This window comes from Chelonoidis abingdonii, chromosome 10 (genome assembly GCF_003597395.2).
Source record: "Chelonoidis abingdonii isolate Lonesome George chromosome 10, CheloAbing_2.0, whole genome shotgun sequence".
NCBI classification, from domain to species: Eukaryota; Metazoa; Chordata; order Testudines; family Testudinidae; genus Chelonoidis; species Chelonoidis abingdonii.
In genome coordinates, this window is record NC_133778.1 from 54,888,386 (window position 1) to 54,902,511 (window position 14,126).

A 14,126-nucleotide genomic window follows, 5' to 3' on the forward strand; every position below is an offset into this window, starting at 1 on the left:
CAAAAATAAATAAAATATGGATTAATTTATTACATTGGATAGAATTTTCTGTACCTACATACATTTACATGTCAGAAATCAAATTAAATTTTCAAACTGTGGTGGGACATGACATATTGATTCATCTAGAATTTAATTTATATGTTAAAATGCCAGTGGAAAGACACTCCACTGACTGCCAAGGGTCAATAGTTCAGCTATCAGTCTAACACATGAAGTAAGTAGTTTCATTTATCTTTAATTCTTTTATTGTGGTCAACCATATTTCTACAGATACTATTTGTTTTTGCATGATTGGAGCCTATTATTGCAATGTGTAGCTTGTGGGTGGACAGCTGAACCTGTGTAAGGCTCCATTAATCATATTAATATACTCCACATGAACACTGTAGCCTACCCACATGATACCCAAGGCAGGATCAGGGCCACAGCCATTAAGTACATTTAAAGGCATCTGTTTTTTGTCAAAAATCCTAAGTGTGTGTAGCATGCCTGCTATAATTGAGAAGCTATACTATCTCAGTTTTGCTGTATGGCTTTATCTGTACTGCCAACATTTGATCTATACAGTCAAATTTTTTTTTCCATGTTCAGTAAAAGTCAGTAAATGAGGGCTTTATGCTGTATCCACTGACGCTGATGGTAAAGTGCCCAGTAACTTCAGTGATGCAAGACTAGATGGTAAATAACTTTCTTCTGAAGGGCTCCTAAACCAAACTGGTTCCATCAGTTTCCGAAGATGAACTTTTCAAATAGAGTCTGTGCCCATAAAGTGTCAAAGGAAAACTATTTATTATATATGTTACATACATTTTAATTACTGTATGCCCGCATTTCTCATGTTTGTAGAAAAAGACGCACCGAATTAAGCTATTTTTTTAAAGTGCATTTTAGTGACAATTCTTTCTAAACTACATGAAAAATACAACAAAAATAGTAAGAATGAGATTTGTCATAGTTGAAGTTTAAAAACAAATCCTCTGCTCCCTCATAGTACATTACATATATTTATATTTTTTACCATGAGACAGCCCCACAAAAAAATAAAACAGTTATGTTTATCAATGGTATATGGATATATAACTCAATTGACAGAGGTATAAAAATTTGAGAATTGATGGTTTCTGATTAAATACATTTAATTCTTAAAAAAAAATTCTAGGTTATGCAGACTGGTCTGAATACCACTGCTCTATTCTGAGCAGAAACCTACTCTTCCATTTTTGTAAAAATGATCATTGGAGTTCTCAAGAACCGAAGTCTTTGCGGCAGAGTTAAACTTAGATTAGCAATTAATAATCTAGGACATAATTTTCAGCAGAGGTCTGGCTGCTGAAACTGTGCTTATCACCACAGAGAGCAGCCAGCTCAATTTAGACTATGTTTCTAGAAAGAATGACATTCCTGACCCTTTTTCTTTTTAACTCTTCCCCCGCCGCCAAACCCTTCGTTCCCACCTCTCATTATTCATGTACGTCTTTTGCTATTTTATTTCTATTACCCCCACATTAACATTTAATGGCTATGGTAGGATTGTATGGTTTTGTTTTGTCTGGTCTTCCAGCTTTGACATGTAAAACTGTGTAATTGGATAATTCTATTGGAGATCCCCTGAGGCGTACAGTATTTGGAAACATATTTACTGTTTTTTACTTTTCATTGTCTGTTTCTGTAGAAAAATCAATAAAAATTAATCAAAAACGATTTTCGGTTACTATTGTTGTTGAAGTCTACTATACAGTACATGACTCTATTGCAAGCCTTTTGAAATCATAAAAATTTACAAACACAGATGGAAAAAAATCATTCACTCTTGCTGTAAGAAAAAGAAACCCAATTAGTGATATTTTACTATTCTTAAAAAAAAAATTACATGCTGCTGGAATGTGGGCACATAAGAACACAGGAATGGCCATGCGAGGTCAGACCAATTGTTCATCTAGCCCAGTATCCTGTCATCAAACAGTGGACAGTGCTAGATACTTCAGAGAGACTGAACAGACCAGAGCTATTATTGAGTGATCATCCCCTGTCATTCAGTCCTAGCTTCTGGCAGTCAGAGATTTAGGGATACCCAGAGCATGGGACTGAGTCCCTGACCATCTTGGCTTATAGCCACTGATGGACCTATCCACAGATTATCCATGGCTGCAGTATAAAATAAGAGCCATTTCTAATCAAAATAAAAGCAGAATACACATTCTAAACTAAATTTAAAAAATAATCTTAAAATGTACCAAATAGCCAAACATGTTGATATTTCCCTTAGTTGGCCCATTATGTTATCCTCCACTGTCCACTTGTTAAAATAGTCATAACAAGCACGCTTTCATGCTTTCTCCCGTGCTGTTCATTAATCTTGGAATGTGCTCCCTGTAAACATCAGCAAAGCTACCTCATTACCCACTTTCAAAACTCTCCTTTGCCATGATGCCTACAAAACACTTGACACCAGCTAGAATGTTCGTGTGCCCCGATCACTGCCTGTCATGATGACTAATATTTCTCATTGTTCCCTTGTACTCCCCCAAGTACCAGTTGTCGCATCTTATGTTTAGACTATGAGCTCTTCGGGGTAGGGACCATCTTTTTGCTCTGTTTGTGTACATGCCGAGCAGAATGGGGCTCTGGTCAATGACTAGGTCTCCTAGATGCTACAATATTACAAATAATAAACAGCAACATTAAGTTGATTCATGAACAGATAGGTCATATATTATTTATTTGTTCCTGAATCCAACTGCTTTTCAAATACGAAAAAATAATTTCAATATGTATATGAATATGGGTAAACATGAAACATTATGTTTGCATGTTGATGCCAAGATAACCATAAGCTTGAAGCTGCCACCAGACCCCTGGACATTGCCTGATACCAAAAATTGAGTTTCTTAAAACCGCACAAATGTTTTATGAAAAGGGTGAATGGAAAGATCTCATGCGTTTTTCAAGCTGACAAAATGTCCTTACAAAGCAGTTCTATTTTCTTGAGGTGCTGTTTTCTTTTTACATTATCTGGTCTAGCTTAAAATTTTTTGTCACTAGTTGATATTATGAACACATTTTGTCCAAATATAAGAGGAAACAGTCACATACTGGAAGAAGTTACAATCTAGGTCCGAAATCCTGCAATTGGATCTGTCCAGCTAGGGTCCTTGTGCCTGTATGGAATCCTATTAGTTTTAATGAGGCTCCTAATGGGGGTAGGGGTCTGTTCGCACGCGCGCGCGTGTGTGTGTGTGTGTGAAGGTATTTCCTATATGAAGTCTGTAAGTATAGCAGCTAAAAATTCACAGTTGCTTCAGCTTTTTCTTCCTGAAACGGCCAAATTCTATACTGATATAAATCCAGTAATTCTAACCAAGTTGTGTTACACTATTGTAAGTAAGCCTGTTCTATAGCCCACTAAGGAAATGAAAAGATTTACATTGAGTTCACAGGTGGATTTGGACCAGGACCAACAGGTACAGAATTCAGATCACTTTCTTCAGTTACCAGAATATTTGGGAAAGAAGCCATTTGTGAATCAAAACAATAGATTTTGGTATCCAAGAATGAATTTCCACTGAAAGAGACGTTTCTTTTACTTGCATGAAAAGAAATTAAACAAATTAGTTTGATGAGGAATTGCATCATGCTAAAATCTGTAACAGAGAAATTTTTCTGATCTCTGAAGCCATTTTATGGCATAGAAATTTTATTATAAACAACAGTTAGAAAATCTGTACAGAGATATAAAAGAATGAAAGTGAAAGTTTTGCAAAACATTAGATCTTTTCAAAATAGTTAAAATATAATTTGGACCAGATATATGTGAAGTGAGATATTCATTAAAAAGAATGAAGTCTGTAGACTGAATAATATTATATATATCCATCCCATCCTGGGAATATCTGACTTAAAATAAAATTTGATAATGTACACTAGAACAAAAAATTGAAAGCATTAATTAAATATTTATTGATAACTTCAATGCTGTTAAATTTCGGGGTTATTTTATATTTTAGAATTATCACACCATTCAATTTCAGCTCTTCTAATAAGGGTTAACAAGACATATGCCATCAAAGTCCTAAATAATACATAGCAGGAAATGATGTGCCTTTTTTTGGTTTCATTATGTTTAAAGGCAGCAGCATACATTTTTTAAATCAGTGCTCTCCAACCGGTCAACTAAGGATCTCCCAGTCGATTGCAATCTCCGGTGGTGCAGTGCAGTTGTCGCTAAGGCTGACTCCCTATCCCGGCCTCACACCGTTCTTGGAAGTGGTGAGCGTGGCCCCACGTCCCCAGGGGCAGGGGTCTCCTTCTGCGCACTGCTCCTGCCTGAAAGCACTGTCCCCGCAGCTCCTATTGGCCAGGAGAGCTGCGGGGGCAGTGCTTCTGGAGTGGGGCAGAGGGCAGAGCCACGTGCCCCCGCCCCTCCCCCCTGCAGGGGCGCATTGGCCCCTTCTGGAAGCGGTGTGGGGCCGGAGTAGGCAGGGAGCCTGCTTTAGCCTCACTGTGCCCACTGCCAACTGGGAGCCGCCAGAGGTAAGTGCTGCCTGGCGGGAGGCCTCACCCCAATCCCCAGCCCCCTCCTGAATCCAGCACCCCATAACCCCTTCTGCACCCTGAACCCTCTCCTGCACCCCAAACCCCAGCCATGACTCTCCTCCCAGAGCTCCTGTACCCCCTCCTGCATCCCAACACTCTACCCCAGCTTGGAGCCCCCTCCTGCACCCAAACTCCCTTTTAGAGCTTGCACCCCTCACTCTCTCTTGCACCCCAACCTCAGCCCAGAGCCCCCTCCCACACTGCAAACCCCTTGGCCCCAGCCTAGAGCCCGTACCACCATCCTGAACTCCAACCCCAGCCTGGTGAAAGTGAGTGAGGGTGGGGGAGAGCGAGCAATGGAGAGGGAGGGGGATGGAGTGAACACGGGGGGGCTTTGGGGGAAGGGGGGTGCCTCAGAGAAGGGGCTGGGTAGATCCTGGGTTGCCCTAAGATTCAAAAAAGTGATCTTGGGTGTAAAAAAAGGTTGGAGACCACTGTTTTAAACTAAGTTACTTTATATCCACTCGTTTAAAATTATCGGGTCTTGTCGAACTTATATTTGGTGGAGAATGTTATATGAAACTGGATAACTAGCGAGATAATGACATGAAAATAGATAAGGGAATGAAACCTCAGCAATTGAGAGAGTTTAACTAAAAATCCCTTCCTATTTTTAACTTATTTTATTCTTTGTATTAACATCTATTTAATTCAATCATCTGAGGAACATGTGGGAAATATACAGCTCTTTATTAAAGACCCCAACTTTTTCATTTGAGGGCTTAGAAAGCTCCCACTGTGGTTCTTCTAAGAAACCTCCAGAAAGAACAAGCAGTATGTGGGACCAGTATATATTAAGGCAATTCACACCCGTATCTTGCTGTACAAAGCGGGGTTTACAATGGTGCATCTTACTTTAATATGTTGCCAGATTAAGCTGCACCGATGTAAAGCCACTGTGCCACTGGTGCAATTTATCTACATTAGGGGGTTTGTACCTCTATGTAGTCGCATTGGTGTCAATTTTCTTAAATGTAGACAGAACCTTAGTATTCCTGATAGCTCTACATGAAACAAACAAACAAACAAACTCACTCTTTCGTAGAGAATACAAGATTACAAATCAGAGACAAAATACAGCTGCATCATAATGAGTCTACGAGTCTAACTCCCCTTTATCCCCCTTAACCCAAAAGACAAACATGTATCTCTTCTTTGCAGGTCAACTTTAACAAAAGTCTCTTAACTAGCAGTTGAATTGTTTTCAGTCTAAAAATGTTTTCAAAGATGAATATTTTTAAATTTCAGCAGAAGCTATCAGTCATTATCTTTGAGAAAAATCTGACTTTACTCATTTCTGTCCCAATAAGTCTATCTCATCTGTTCAAAGCAGTTTGGGTTGCCAATCTAAGCACGTCATATTGTCTAAAAACAAAATGGTTCTTAGAGTGACACAGTGCTTTAGGCGCCAAAATTTAGACATTAAAAACCCAACACAAATAATCATGCCATCTACAAGGTCAAACATGAGCTTTAAAAAAAATCCAAACCATCAACACCTCTGACCCCACAAAAACCACTGAGTCCGCAGCACCCAAAAAATGTTCAAATATATATATACACATCAGTGTTTATTTTACATATATATTTTAGTCCAACAACATCCAGTGACATGTGATTCTATGTAATCAAGATATAAAAATGGGTATATTGCACTCAGCTTTATGGTATATGACTATCTATTAGCTATTCCTAGGCTTGCCTAGATAGGAAAGCAACAGGTTCAGAGTGGCTGATATTAATATTCTGCAATAAGATGGAGAACAGAAGCTATTACTCAATCCATGAGATCATGCCAATCAGATTTGGTACCAGACTACTTCTCTCCCCAGACATTTTCTGTACCGGGTTGTCCAATGACAATTTGAACTTAAGGGACAATTGGAAGATACAGAATTTTGGGGACAGAGGAAGATCATATATGAGATTCTGGGGGTAAGATGGAGAGAACAGGTGATTTTGAGGGTCTTGAAGGAAAGCTTAGGAGGATCATTGTGCATGTAAGCAAAATGGAAATAAGATGGCTGGGGACCAAGAGTTGTTATGGGGGATAATCTTGTCTTGCTGAGCGTAGTCTACAATACAGGAAGCTGAGAGAGCTGGAGAAACTCATAGCTTGTTCAAGAAAACCTGGAGTAAGCTGGGGTAAAGATAAAGCCAAAGTCCCAAACACCACTACCTGACTCTTGTCTGCCGTGCCAGCTCCAACTGCCCAAGAGTCTGGAAAACTGATTGTGCAGAAGTGTATGTGAACCTACCATTTTAAAAATCTTGCTTTTACTTTTTCTATTTTTGTCTTAATTTTTATAAGCTGGTAGATGTCTCCTTTTTATTTTCTTTATTTTGGGGTGTGAAAGTGATAATGTGATAATGTGACTATGTGCATACAAGGACCACAAGAAGATGCCAGACAGAAAAAAGTTCTCAAGGTTTAAATATCCCTAAATATTGTCTCAAACACTCATTAAAGCCTGTTCTGCATTTAAAAGTCTTGAGAGAGACTTGAGATTGTCACCTGTTAAATTCTGGTAAAGAAGAGCTGTTAACTTCTGTTTATCAAGAATGTTCTGTTAAAGTTTGTATTATAATATCTCCTGGTGTAGGAGAGGGTTAGTCACCAGGTAAGAACTGAAATCTAAGAAGGAATGTTTATAAGTGGCGCTGAGGTTGTAGTTTAGACATTAGATAATAATTTGGTTTTATTATTAGGTGTTATTTAGCCAGATTCAGATTACAGATTTGATTGCCTTTGGCAAAACTCTTTAGTTAGGATTTATAACCAGACAGACAGACACCCCCTTAAAATGAATGAGGAATTTTGGAACCAATATGATGATTTAACTTAAATCCAATACTGAGATGGAATTGTTTGATTTGACCTTGTTCAATAGCGTTTTATTTTTAGTTTAGTTTAGTTATAATAATTAAAAACAGTTTAACTCTGGTGATACGTTTTCTTGATTTTGTCTTAGTTTGCCTACGTTTCAATAAAAATGTAAAATAGAAACTAATACTGAGATATATTTCTTTCAATATGCTACTAGCCAATCAACCTAAAAGCCTGAACATCTCACCCTTTTTGTCTATAGTTTTCACAAGACTAAATGGTATCAAACTGTATAACATTTAAGAAGAGAGGAGGAAAAGAGTGCAGACTAGCTTTCATGGGCAGAGTGAGTATTGTGACATCACTGTGCTAGTGCACAGTGTTACAACAAGACCAATAGAGTATCAAGACACCAACAATTATGTCTCTATTTTCACATTTTTCTGAGGGAAAAAAGGTTACAAAATGTAGAAAGGTTAATGCGATTTGAAGAGAGTTTAAAGTTTCTAAAGGGTTATTTTTAACAAAGCTAAAAAAGTTAATTTTAGAGATTTCGCTTCTAAATATTCAAAAACATTATGCAGACTTTAAAACGCACATCCCAGTAATGAATATGAAGACAATGCTGAAGCATCTGGAATTTGTCCCAAAGTTAAATCTGAGGGCAGTTGCTAAATTAAGAATGGAACCTCTAAATCTTCTCTCATAAAAAATAACAAATATGCAGCATGCATTCTGTTAGCTAACACAGTATACAATACACATACTGCATACTGATATTTTTATGCATAAACATGATCTACTTAATCTATAGATTTACCAGAAAAATACAACTGCAATACTTACATTTAAAATAATCCTCATTATCAGAAGAGAATATTAGGGTTGTTGAATTTAAATTCATCAATTGGCTAAATATTTTCAAAGTAAGTTTAAAATCAAAATCAGAGAGAAGACCTAGTCCTTCAGTAATTTTTTTGGTAGAGAATTATGTCCAGATTCTCCATAAGGATCCATCTGGACAACCTCCAACCTCCTATGTACTATCTAATGAAGTAAATGAGACTCTACAAGGTACTGCACTAGTGAATCTTTGTTCTAAGGACTCAAAAGAGGCTTCAGAGTTATGAATCTGACATTCCTACTCCAACAACATTCTGACAGAAATCCAATTTGAGCAAGTTTTCCATTGCCGCGGGAATCATAGAAAGTGGGGAAGGTTTATTACAAAAGTGTCCTACCACATTGACTTTAAGGAAATGACCACAGGATAAAACAATGAGCCATTTTAATAATTTTTAGGTATTTCTCAATGGTGGTGCAAAAACAACAACAAAAATCTGTGGTGTAGCACTGACACCATTTCCTGAAGAGGACACACGAACACTCTAAACTACTACTCCAAAGAGATGTTACTTTCTCCCATAGAATCTCCATCTGTAAAATAAAAATCTGGGCATTCTATCTCACCTTTTTTCCTGAAGGATCTCTGAGTAATCTGAAATACATTAGATATTTAATTTTCACAATAATCATGTGAGACTGATATTGTACTTATCTTCGGGAGGGAAAACTGAGGCAGAGCTGTTAAATGACTTACTTAATCTTATACAGTGACAAAGTGGCAGACATGGGAAAAAACACTAGAACTTCTGTCTCCCAACTTTATGATTCAACCACTAACACAAACATTCTGATAATTTGGGATGCTCCTCTGAAAATTGGCACACAGATAAACAAAGAAACAACTAGAAGGGTGAGGGAAATTAGCTAGTTTTTACTTTTAGGAACAAGCAGGATGCAGAAAATTACTTTCAAATTATACAAGTGTCATATGATCTACAACATATGTCTCTCTCTAGATACATATGATGCTCTTTTTCACTGTTTAGAAGGTTTCAAGTACATTCACCTCTGACTTGTGTTAGTTGATATCATCCGAACAGTATTTTATAGCTCCAAGGCAGCCTCTGCCTAGAACAACTCTGACATGAGTTCTTTTAATAATAATGCCCTCCTTCACCCCATTGGAGATCAAATTAAAGACTGTTTAATACAGTTGTGGTAATGAATACGTTAGCTGCTGAGCGGCTTTTTTCAACTTCATCCTCCATTTTCAGGCATTTAAACTTTTTTAAAAGTTACCATTTGGCCAGGAGTTTTAATTTTGGTTGATTTTGAGAGAGAGAGTGATTTCCATTTTAGTGCTGACATTTATTGTTTGAAAGCACACTAATACTAATTACTTTCAAACAGTAAATTTTAGCATTTAAATGATAACCACTGTATCAAAAAGTGAAAAAAAAGTTTTCAATCAGATAAAAAATTAAATATAAAACCACGACTACTCTTCAAATGTTACCTTTTTGAAAAGTAAAGGCATGGTGTTGGGTGAGAATGGTAAGTGTTTGAAAAAAATCAAAATTTTGAAATTCAAGTATAAACATTTTCAGGAGATATGCACAAAGCCACAGAATGTTCAAATATGTCCAAATTTGTGATGTACTGATTGCACAAAGAAATGTATCTGCACCATTCTTTAGGGAAGAGTTGAACTGAATGTCTGTATTACAGCAGACCACCAAAAGATGTGATAGAGGATTTAGCTGGAGGTCCATAGTTAAGGTTAAATTGAATTTTGCACTTAAAGCAGATTCAACCTGTAAGTAGGAAAAATGCAGTGTATTATCACCAAAAGTTACATCACTTACCCTGCACAATTATATCCATCTACTAGTACAGGAGACCCTAGAATTAAATTAACTAGACAATGACTATAAATTAAAAGTTAAACTAATTGGCATACTGACCAAATTCAGAGAACTGCAAAAGTTAAATACTGTGAATTCCACTGTTAAGTTATAAAAACTGAAATTCTAAAATGGTATTTATAATATATTTTCCACAATATATTAACTATATTAAATACATTATCAATATATGCTACAATTAAATATGATTTTTAATGTTCATCTCTATCCAAATATAAGGGTTTTTTTGAGGGGTGGGGAAATGGAAAAAACAGTTTGTTTACACTATGTGATTATTAAAAATATATTCTGAAGACTCACTGGGCTGAGAAATAGTAAACAGCATTGATATCCATCCACTAATTAGTTAATGTTTACACAGCTCTTTAAAATTGTAATCCATGAAACAAGCACTAAATATCATATCAACTGTCATATCTCTCTTTTTTGCTAGCTGCTACTTAGATTCTCTAGGATAATATTGTGATCCCTATGCTGTTACTCCAAGATGTTCATCTTCCCTCTTTGGGATTTGATAACAGCATTCAATGGACACTGACCCTGTTTTGTATTTAAGGCCTGTCAAGAAGGAATTTTGTTTTCAACAAGATCTGCAAACTCAAGAAGCTACCTTTTACAGGGACCCAAAGGATCCAAATGTTTCTAAGCTTTGACATGGTTTTCATAGTACTCTATTCTATGATCTGCAACTAAACATTGCTTCTCTGTTTTTAATGAACAAAGTATTTAATGACATTTTATCTGAGCTGAGAACCTTCTTCTTTACTTAGGTCAGTCAGAACACCATTGACAACAACTCATCAACTCAATTACTAAATTTAGATACAAGTGTCCATCTTTATCATTAACACCTAAAATATATCTTTCAATTTATTATGAATCTTTTCAGATTTATTGGCCAGCATTTCTAATAAGTATCTGCTGATCAGGGATGGGAAGGAAAGAGGTGCATGGCAAAAAAAATCCTACCAAGATGGCCAATAGATCAAGACAGAGTGCCGAAAGAATCACAGAATCATAGACTAAGGTCAGAAGGGATCATTATGATCATCTAGTCTGACTGCCTGCACAACGCAGGCCAAAGAATCTCATCCACCCACTCCTGTATCAAATCTGTGTCTGAGGCACTGAAGTTCTCAAATCACGGTTTAAAGACTTCAAGGTGCAGAGAATCCTCCAGCAAGTGACCCGTGCTCCACACTGCAGAGGAAGGCGAAAAAACCCCAGGGCTTCTGCCAATCTGCCCTGGAGGAAAATTCCTTCCTGACCCCAAATATGGCCATCAGCTCAACCCTGAGCAACTTTTCAAAGGGACAATATCTTTTCAAACATTTGTAATTCTAGCTTACAATTGAAGTTTAAACACCACAGCAAACTTGATTTGAAATAATCTTACGTCAGTAGAGATATATAGCTAAATGCTGATATCACCAACTTTTAAAGAAAGAAATTACAGAGATGCAGGCGGTGAGAGTTATAGACCTAAAAGCATCTGTGTCCTGTAGCCCACAGAGATAGCTTTAGCATTTATTTTATTCAATAGTAATGCAAGGCACCCACAGGCCTGTATTTCGTAAGACACTGGCTTCAGCAGTTAGCATAAGGCTTGGGGCCTATGAACTCCAGTGCAGATAAATGGCCTTATGGTCACCCCTAATTTTGAGGAACCGTTTAACGGGAAAGATGACCAAAACAACACCAGCCAATCACAGGAACATGAGCTAACATCAGCTTTTCGCTATCTTAGGATGGGAACATCTGCAGATGTTTGACCACAGGAGTGCCATGGCAATAAATTGACGTATATGATAAGCTGAGATCATTAGTATACTAAATTACAGGAGAAAGGCACCCCAACATTAATAGGGTGAGGAAATACAAATAGGGAGCAGGGGAGAAACCCCTGCTGAATATGCATTAAACATAGAGGTGTCAGCGTAACATATTATAAAAGTTGTAGCCCAGCCTGTGGGCAGGAGAAGAGAGATTAGCCCTTGGGAGGTGCCAGGATGATTGCCACTTATGATGATGTGGAAGATAATGGCTAACATGTCAGGTTGTTCTGCAAGGGATGGTCTGAGTATACGAATGTTCAGATGTACAGTCTGTATTGTCTCTATTTACATTGCTGGGTTAGAGTGTTTGTGACTTTGCTAAATGTATTAACAAACTATTACAAATACAGAATGGTTCCTAAAGTGTGAGTGTTGCAATTGTGCACATCAGGATTCCCAACTAAACAATAAGTTTAAAAAATACTGGGCCTGATTTTGGGACAAGAACCTGTCAAACTTTAGAGTGATATTTGGAAATTCTTAAGTAATCAATATAAATTAATTAATGGCTCATAGATTGGGCTACAGTCAAAAATATTTTGTTGAAAAAAATAAACTGTTCAGTTCTAAAAAACATATCTTTAATGGAGAGTGTTAATACACTAGCAGAACTGTTATGTCATTGCCTGCTATCTGTGGACAACTGTTTCTTCAACAGGCCACAGGCACATCCTCAGTTTATTGCCATTAATCTTTCCTTTCTCAAATTACCCCAACCTTAACAGAATCATAAAAATTACAAATAGGAAAGACCCAGATTATTTGCCTGCTGGTGAAGGTTTGTTCCCTACAGTAAATTAAACATTAGCATGGTCAAGACATGCATATAAGAAAACCAAGAAAACCACAAGGTCATTTTAGCACCTTCATCCTCGTCCTCCCTTTCTTCCCCTCACCTTTAATTTAAATATTCATTGCTCTTACTCATTGCATCATGTCTAAAACTGAGCTGATTCGGACAATTAGACCCTTATGCCCAGAAGTCAATGGGATCCAACATGTGCACAACACAGATCAGATTACAGGATCAGTACTATATACTGTAAACTCTTCAAGCACAAAGATTGTGACTTCCATTCGCTCTGTAAAGCTTAGCAGAATTTAAGCAGTATGGACAATATTTTTTAACTTAGGCGCATAGAATTAAGCACTTAAATCTATATCTAGGCACATAAAATATCAGGCTACATCTTCATATAACTAAATATTAATTTACTTTATTAATTGTAGACACCAAAGTTGGAAAAAGTTAGTAGTGTTTTTCCTGACATTCAGCCTTAATCTTATGTAATTTCATCCCTTTATTTCTGTCTATAACCCCCTTTACCACCCTAAATATTTCACTGTTATCTTCAGTGTTTACAATTTTTTGTATGTGTAGGGTGTTGTGTCTTCCCATGTCAGTTTCTTGGCCAAACTATCTAATGTACACTTAGCTCTTTAAATTTTTCTTCATAAGTTAAGACAAGAGTATGGAGTTACCCATATAATATCAGGGGTGGGGAAGGGACCTCAGGAGGTCATCTAGTCCAACTCCCTGCTCAAAGCAGGACCAATCTCCAGACACATATTTGCCCCAGATCCCTAAATGGCCCCCTGAAGGATTGAACTCTCAACCTTGGGTTTAGCAGACCAATGCTCAAACCACTGAGCTATCCCTCCCTTAAAAAACTCCTTATCTTGTATACCTATCTCATAGAACTGGAAGGGACCTTGAAAGGTCAGGAACTCCAGCCCCCTGCCTTCACTAGCAGGACCATGTACTGATTTTGCCCCAGATCCCTAAAGTGGCACTCACAAGGATTGAACTCACAGCCCTGAGTTTAGAAGGCCAATTCTCAAATCACTGAGCTATCCCTACCCCCATTAATGTATAATACTAATTCAGTCCCTAGTGTAAAATATTAAAAATGTAGGCCTTGAGCTTCAATTGTGACTGAAGATCACTCTTAAGAGGTGGTATGTGTGCAAAAATGTCTGCACGCCCCACTTGTGGCCTTTCCAGTAGTTAGAGGGACCAACCCAGCATACAGTGCTCACATGATTGAAACACTCGTTGCTAGGTCTAGTACAATTTGAGATATTAGGCTTTAAAAT

The 14,126-nt window shown here is 37.4% G+C and overlaps 1 protein-coding gene across 5 annotated transcripts in view; it reads right to left on the reverse strand.

The window, feature by feature from the left end:
• Window positions 1–14,126, reverse strand: part of MBD5 (methyl-CpG binding domain protein 5) — a 265,451-nt gene that overhangs the window by 185,009 nt on the left and 66,316 nt on the right. The gene's annotated exons all lie outside the window — the stretch shown is intronic.